Source organism: Dipteris shenzhenensis, chromosome 27, assembly GCF_047967505.1.
Source record: "Dipteris shenzhenensis isolate YYH24624 ecotype China chromosome 27, Dip_SZ_1.0, whole genome shotgun sequence".
Lineage (NCBI taxonomy): Eukaryota > Viridiplantae > Streptophyta > Polypodiopsida > Gleicheniales > Dipteridaceae > Dipteris > Dipteris shenzhenensis.
This window is the reverse complement of record NC_141622.1, coordinates 20,069,021-20,076,948: the sequence shown is the minus strand read 5'-3', so window position 1 is coordinate 20,076,948 and position 7,928 is coordinate 20,069,021. Positions and strand designations below refer to the sequence as shown.

The window sequence follows — 7,928 nt, the reverse complement described above, 5'->3', positions numbered from 1 at the left end:
GAAGGGTAGATAGAGCAGTCCTTAACTCTATATTGGTGAACGATGCATCAAGTGAGACTATCATATCTCATGTCACCAATAAAGGTAAATGCTACCAAATAGCAACTCAAGCATCATCTATGTCCTGTGTGTCCAGATCTGCTAAAAGTGGGAGGCATAGAAATCTATGACCATCTATAAGACAGCATCTGGATGTGTCTGTAAAACTCCATCTGAGTCAACAAGCTGTGATAATGCTCTTCTACTATGTCTAGGGCCAAGAGTAGAGAAAAACTATTTGTTGACTCTACCTTCTGTCTAAGTCCAAAATGACTCTCTAGCATGAAAGGCATACTCTTCTCTTTGATCTAACAATGACTGCTGCTACTAATCCCTTGCTACACCAAGGCACTCCAGAACCCAAGCATCTGTAGGCCTCTTCTGATCTTCCTCTAAAGAGCAGCCAATTATTGGCAGATACCCATCTCTCTCCTAAGGATCTCACCTATCCTGATACGAGCAACTAAATTATTAAAGTCACTAATATTTGAGAGGGCTGCAACTATATCTAATGGGGAAAGCTGCCCATTGTACATGTGAGATACCTAAGCCTACAACACTGCCTCTGTGAGATCCTCCTCTGCGTAGAAGGCATCTAGAATCCAAGGATTACCAAAGTTCAAGCGACTGCGTTCGAGCGAGGTGGAGGTTCGAGCGAACATGGCTATTGATTTCCACATTTCAATGCAAATATTTATGTTGCAAAAGTGTCATTTGACTTTGAATAAAATATGTTCTTACATAGAAATAAAATAGCACCTTTATAATTTGGAAAATGAAAAAATTATTTCTTAGCATTCAAAAAAAAAGAAAGGTAGCAATGTCCTCAATAGAGCAATTCAATCCATGATATATTCAATACTTTCTTAAAGATAGGAAACAGGAAACCTTTAAGCATTTGATTTAAGCATCTAACTAATACTACAAGCATAAATTTTTAACAAGTCTAACAGCATCGGCCAAATAACATTAATTAAGTAGCATTATCCAAAACAGCTTGAGCATACAATATGCTTCCATAAGTTCCCAAAGATAATCCAAAGCTTCCCCAAATACATTCTGAAGCCACTTGAGAGCTTAATATCTTGTATATGTCCGAAATTGACACAATAGATATGCCAATTGTACAAAATGGTTTTTCAAAGATAAACCCAATCTCAAAAATCAACCAAGCATGTGGCAAACAGTTGCTTGGTTTCCTTAACAACTACAAAGGTAAGCTTATGAAAAATAGTCCCAAAGTTCAACCAAGTGGATGTGACACACTTGGCTGGTTTCTACAAGAACTAAGGGCTTGAAACAATTCAACTTTTGTAAGAGGTGCCTGGTGCATAAACTAATGCACTTTGTCACTCAATTGCAAAACACCAATGAAGACAAAGTACATGTGTTTGCATGGAATATACATCCCTTTCTTTGCATCTCGTTGAATGAAGTCCTTGCAAGAACACCATGGAAACTCTGATATTGTCACGATGTAGAAGGCCCTTTGCAATAGAACTCTCTGTTCGCACATGGAACAGATGCATTTCATTAGGACATATAATTTTCTCTTGCACCACTTTTGCAATCAAACATTGAGCTTTTTGAATCCTGTCTTGAAACTCCTTACTTAGCTTGGATCTCCATCTCACTATACTGTTATCCCTTCTACTAGCCTGACAATGGTGTTGTAGTCCTCTGCAAGTTAGGTCCTTGCACATGAAAACTCTCATCCTCCTCAAGTACAAAACCTGCCTCCTTCAATTGATCCTTTTCATGTTGCTTTATGGAAGTCTCAACGGTCACCTTCCACACCCCTGGGGAGTGGCCAGGCACACCAAGTATAGACTGATCAACACACCACATATGGGCAACAGAGGTATTGCAAAACCACACAAACTGTTCTTTGATAGCATTAGGATGTTCTCTTCTCCCCTTGAAGCAAGGTGCAAGTACACCCTCAGTTGCACTTCGACCCAATGTATTTATGAGTGCTCCACAATGAGACTTAGATTCAGAAATGAATCCAAAGCATGTCACCACACTCCTTGAATCTATTCTTTTGATAGCCCAATTTGTCTCATGCACAACACTCTCCTTGCAGCTAATCTCATCTCCATTTACAATTCTAGTGGGAGGTCTCCTCCCTCCCATTGGTTGCTTAGCAGAGACATAAATATACTCTGGCCTATGACTATCATGTTCCTTAATTGTAGTTGGAGTGGCAGAATCTCTTCTCCTTCTAATTTGAGTTTGCTCCATTGTGGGCCTTTGCATTTTAGGTGTGTGAAGGCCAGCCTCTTCCATAACACCGTGGGCAACATCAACAAGTCTCTTTGTTGACACATTGCTAGAATCCCAAATCAAAATCCTCTCCCTCAGCTTCTCCAATCCAGGTCCTATTCCCAAGTGTTTGCCTTCCATGTAAGCTTTGTAGTGTGCACTTTGAAGCACAGACATTGCCAAATCTGTTGCAGTGGCCTCATAAAAGCTTATGTATTTAACATACCCATGAGCAGCCCTCATGCTAGAGTGCTTGGTCTCAGTTAAATTCACAGAGGGCACAAATCTAGTGTCCTTATGTTGTTGCATGAATGAACCTCCCCACTGGGAAACCCGCACATCCCACCATGCCAACCATGTCTCAAGGGCAGACAACTCATCCTCCTTAACATGAGTAGGTGTCCAAAATTCCTTTATTGCCTCCTTACAAATTGTCGATGAATGACACCAACATCCTCTAGTCCAATCTCCTCTTGCAGAAGAATGTTGTTGTCTTGTAGTTGAAAGAAATCTCTCAGCTCCAAAAGAGAAACCTCACAGATACTTGTGTCATATCTGATATCCAAAGTTTGAGCTCCATGCTTGATCACAAGGAAAGATGGCATAGTTAGATACGAGTATGGATAGCAAGCGAAAAGCAATCCAAGTTGTCTAAGAGCTAGGATGACTGGCAAGAAGGAGATTCAACTGAGTATCAAAGAAGGAGACACGAATGACTAGCTAGAAGGAGATTCAACTGAGTATCCATGAAGGAGACCCAAATGACTGGAAAGAAGTAGACTCAATTGAGTATCCAAGAAGGAGTTTCAATAGAGTATCCAAATAAATGACTCACAACTCAATGACGTAGCAGAGTATCCAAGGTTTGGTGGCCGCCATCCAATAAATCTTTGAACAGGACACGACATAGCCGCTAAACATCTTATCATTACAATCTTATATTGAAAACATGGGACGTGCAAAGATCACGTATATATTGAAAACATGGGACGTGCAGTACCCACAAGTTGTTTTAATGACGTGCAGGAGTGGCCATTCAAAACTGACCAGCTAGTTATCAAAACTAACCCAAACCTAGATAGTGCTAGTTCCCTAAACCCAAACCCACAGATAGTCAACATCATTTTTGGACTCATCAGGTCAACGAGCTACTCATCAGGTCGTAGGACTCATCACATCTTTGAATCTCTTTAGAGCATATATACAATGGAATTGATGTACTATCATCTAAGGCTTTTCAACAAATTCATCGATAATAGACCCATAGTTTATTGTTCTCCTTGAATATTCATCAGGACTCATCAGGTCGACGAGCTACTCATCAGGTCGCATTTCAATTTAGCTCGACCTCGTCCCCTGAAATAAGCCCCCCGTAATAAGCCAACATCCACAATCATCTTCATCATCATCTTCTTCTCGGTGTTCAGTAATAAGCCCCCCACCACAATTTCAGTCCTGCTGCTATCGAGCTCACAGTCACCAAGCCTGTCGGACTCCTGCTGCTATTCCAAACTTTGGACACAGGCAATAGAGGGCTAGAGCCTTGCTGCTACAGCAATAAAATTCTGCCCTACTCCTGACTCCTGACTCCTCCAAGTCTGCATTTGGGAAGCATCAGGTCGACGAGCTACTCAAAGGTTCAAGTCGACAAGATTCTTCAGAGAAGCTTCAGGTTGATGAGCTTCAGGTAGGCTTCTCATTCTTGAACTCTCGAATGTTGGAATGCTGGAATGCAAAAACTTTTCAAAAAATTTCTAGCCAAATTTCTTGAGCCCTAGAGCTTGCAAGCTTGCAAACATTCTAACTCGCAAGCTATGCCTTTGTTGCAACCTGCATTTCCCACATCACATTGGAAGCCATGAGTTGATCGTTCTAGCTCTCAACTGTGGCAGCTCGATTTGATTGATAGCTACCTCTCTCTGGCAACTCACTCGCTTGCTCTCTACCTTCTCTTACTATAGCGTCTCTGTGTTTCTTCGAATGCTTTAAGCTTCCCCCCTCTAGCATCGTTCCTAACCTTGAAGCAAGGAGGCTTTGAGAGCCCCTTGATTTTAGGCAGACATGGCTCCCCCGGCTTTCAGCTGCCCCTCCTGTAGGTTGAGCGGTTTCAATCTCTCCTTTCGGGCCCCCGTGGGTTCGGGACGAAGGGCTGATAAGCACTTTCCAGGTTAAACCCCCTCTTCGGGGGGCTTTTGGCTCGGGAGGTGTCCCTGCCACCGGGACCCTCTCGGCTTCCCATCCCAGGTGAGCTCCCATGTCTGCCTAAAATCAAGGGGCTCTCAAAGCCTCCTTGCTTCAAGGTTAGGAACGATGCTAGAGGCGGGAAGCTTAAAGCATACGAAGAAACACAGAGATGCTATAGTAAGAGAAGGCAGAGAGCAAGCGAGCGAGTTGCCAAAGAGAGGCAACCAGCAATCAAATCGAGCTGCCATAACTGAGAGCTAGAATGATCAACTCATGGCTTCCAATGGCGGCCTCCTGGAAGCCATGTCTGCCTAACATCAAGGGGCTCTCAAAGCTCTCCTTGCTTCAAGATTAGGAAGCGTTCCTACATCCGAACGTGCTGTCTCGGCTGGTGATGGAGAGGGGAATGAAAGGATGCAATGGGGAGGAGGAGGAAGATGGAAGGAACTGAAAAGAAGAGGGAGCAGGAAGAAGATGAAATGGCAAAAAAGCTCCTCCTCCAATTCTAACCTTTTGTATTTCCTAATCTTGAAGCAAGGAGGCTTTGAGAGCCCCTTGATTTTAGGCAGACATGGCTCCTAGGAGGCCGTGATATTGCGGCCTCCTAGGAGTCGTTTGGCCCAAATCAAGGGGCTCCCAAAGGCTAAAGCTTGACGAAATGCTAGGAAACAAATCTGCACGTAGGGGTCATAGTGGATGTCTACCTTCATCCATCATGGTATCTTCTTCCTCTTCTGTTGCTTCTTCCATGTCTTTAATCTCGGTTTTTGCTTCTGCCTTCCTTTATGTTGCCATTCCAATCCATGTAGTTTTTCGTGTATTCATTTACGTGATTTAGGCTACCTCAATTTTGAGGATTTGAGGCTACCTTGATTTGAGGCAAAAATGGCTCCCAGGAGGCCGCGATATCACGGCCCCTTGGGAGCCATGTTTGCCCCAAATCAAGGGGCTTTCAAAGGCCTTTGGGATTCTCAGATTCATACAAAGGAAGGTGTTCTCAGATTCATACGAATCAAGTTGAGAACAATTCTCAGAATCATACATGTCATTCTGCACCAATAACAAACTCTCCTGCCACATTTTTATGTCATTCTACGACAGTGTCTATCATAGAACTGCTCTCTCCACCTCACTTTTTCCTCCATCTCACTTTCACTTTCCATCTCTGAACCCACAGCTCCTATTTGCTTCTTGCTCTCACGATAGTCCTTGGAGCATTGTCACATTGCATTGTCGGATTGCATAGTCCCAGAGGGCTGCTCTTGAGAGCCCCATGAAATGGGGCAAAGCCTGCTCCCAAGGGGCTGCAATATCGCGGCCCCCTGGGAGCAGGCTTTGCCCCATTTCATGGGGCTCTCAAGAGCAGCCTATGTGGCTAGAAGACACTTCAAAATCTCTTTCATTTGCTGATTTTTGGAATGGTTCCTCCCTCATATTGGCTAAATTGTTGAGCAAATTCCATCCAGTTCAATTCCCTATAAGTATAACTAGTTTCATCTTAGTACATTATAGCTACAACTAGTTATATGTTAGTAAACTTTAAATAGTTTATTAACTAGTCTGAGCTGTGTATATGTTAGTTGTATGTTAGTATATTTCTTATATGTAAGTATATTCTAGATGTTACTTATATGTTAGTGTACTATAACTGGTATATTAACTAGTTATACTTACATATGTAGTTATGATTTATCAGACTAGTGTTAGATGTCACAATACTAACAAATCTACAATGACAAAATAGTGACTAGTCAGTATTCTACCTACTTTACTGACATATAGTTAGTATACTTACGAATTAACATGAATGTTACTCTGAGATGTTACTGGTATACTACCTAGTTATTATACTATGTGACTAACATAACAGAGCTTCGTGTGTGCAGATGGAAACAGGAGAAAGTCTGAGCCCTACCAAGACGAGAGGGAGGGGAAAAGAGAAATCCCGGACACCTCCCAAAAAAAAAGGGGGAAAGAGGACCAGAAAGGTTCAAGAGGAACTTGAGGCGGGAGATCAAGGATGTTCCTGCTAGCACGAAAGACACGACGTCTAATGTGCATGATGCAGATGTTGTGGGAGATGAGATAGACTCAGTGGTGGAAGATATTTCCTTGGATCTTGTTAGTGGGGGTGATGTTATTTCAAGATGCAGGATTCTCAAATCAGATGAGTGTCCTAGGTTGCCTTTGTGTAGACTTCTTACATATGCCAGGGTTAGGGGTTTGAGAAGTGATGTGGCTGCACTTAAGAGTGCTTTCCAGTATGAGGGATATCTCCCTGAGAAGGGTGCATTTATAGTTTCTTTTTGCACTCGGAGTGGAGAGGAGACAGAGGTTACATCGGAGATCAGGCAGACTTGGTCACTGATGTGGTGAGAAGTTGAAGAAGTATTCGAGAAGGAACTTGCAACAAAGCTTGATTTGCTATACCTATCTAACAAGATGTTCTGTGTGGGAAGGAAACCATAGAACCATGGCTTGGATGGCTGTGATTGAGTAATCATATAGAGAGACCAAAGCATGGCATATTAGGGTGATGTGCACCTTGATTTACCCATGAAAGACAACTGAAATTTCTCTTTTGGCAAGTTTGTAGCGCATGAACTCATAAGATTTTTTTAATAGTACTGTTTTTTTCTAGTCTTCATTCAATTTTGGGTAGAAGAACTCTTAAATTTTTTCTTTGTAGATTGAATGAGCATGCTGTGATCAAAGAGGGATGTGCTTATAAATGCCAATAACATTTGTGAGTGCGATGCCCAAGCTTTCATGAACTCCTTGTCCTCACAAGAGCGCAAGGCAATTAACAATGCTAGAACCAAGGAGCTTAAGGGGAATGCTAGTTGGTACCCTTTGAGCAGAGGGTATTTGGCACGGCTTGTATTCCAGGTGATACTAATATTTCTATCCACCCTAAGATTTTATTGTTATGAAAAGCCTCGTTGATTGTCTATCAATGCTAAAAGGTGCATTTTGGTTGCTTTCATTATGTCTTGCAGGTTGAATTTAACACAGATGTCAAGAGACCTCTAGAGAGAATCAAATCTGTAGTTCTAGTAGAGGAGAGAGCAGTGGCAGAGAAGAAGGAGATAGATGCAGTGCAAAGAAAAATATCCGATCGGATGGGATGGGTAACTTCACTCTTGGTTTATGGCTCAAGTACATTGGTCAATTTAAAAAGTTCCAAAAATCATGGCTAGTAATGTTTTGTAGGTGCTCAATTGTCTTGAACCCCAACTAGGGGATGTTTGGAAATCCAAGTTATTTTCTTTGAACTTTGATGCTGTGGAGAAGGTTATCACTCTTGAAAAGATTAAGTGCATTGCCCTTGCACCATTGAAATTGGAGAAGAAAATTCAGTACCTGTCTTTGTTGGAGGCTAGCACGATCATGCAGAATATGTATTACATGCCCCCTTCAGATATTCAATACCGAGCGTA

At 42.2% G+C, this 7,928-nt stretch overlaps 1 long non-coding RNA gene across 1 annotated transcript; it reads left to right on the top strand.

Moving 5' to 3' along the window:
- Nucleotides 1-3,751: 3,751 nt before the first annotated feature.
- LOC147884004 (uncharacterized) lies at nucleotides 3,752-7,867 on the top strand. The gene is made up of 3 exons (XR_015543720.1): nucleotides 3,752-3,991; nucleotides 7,488-7,619; nucleotides 7,702-7,867. It is a non-coding gene; the product is annotated as an uncharacterized LOC147884004 (long non-coding RNA).
- The last annotated feature ends 61 nt before the right edge of the window (nucleotides 7,868-7,928 follow it).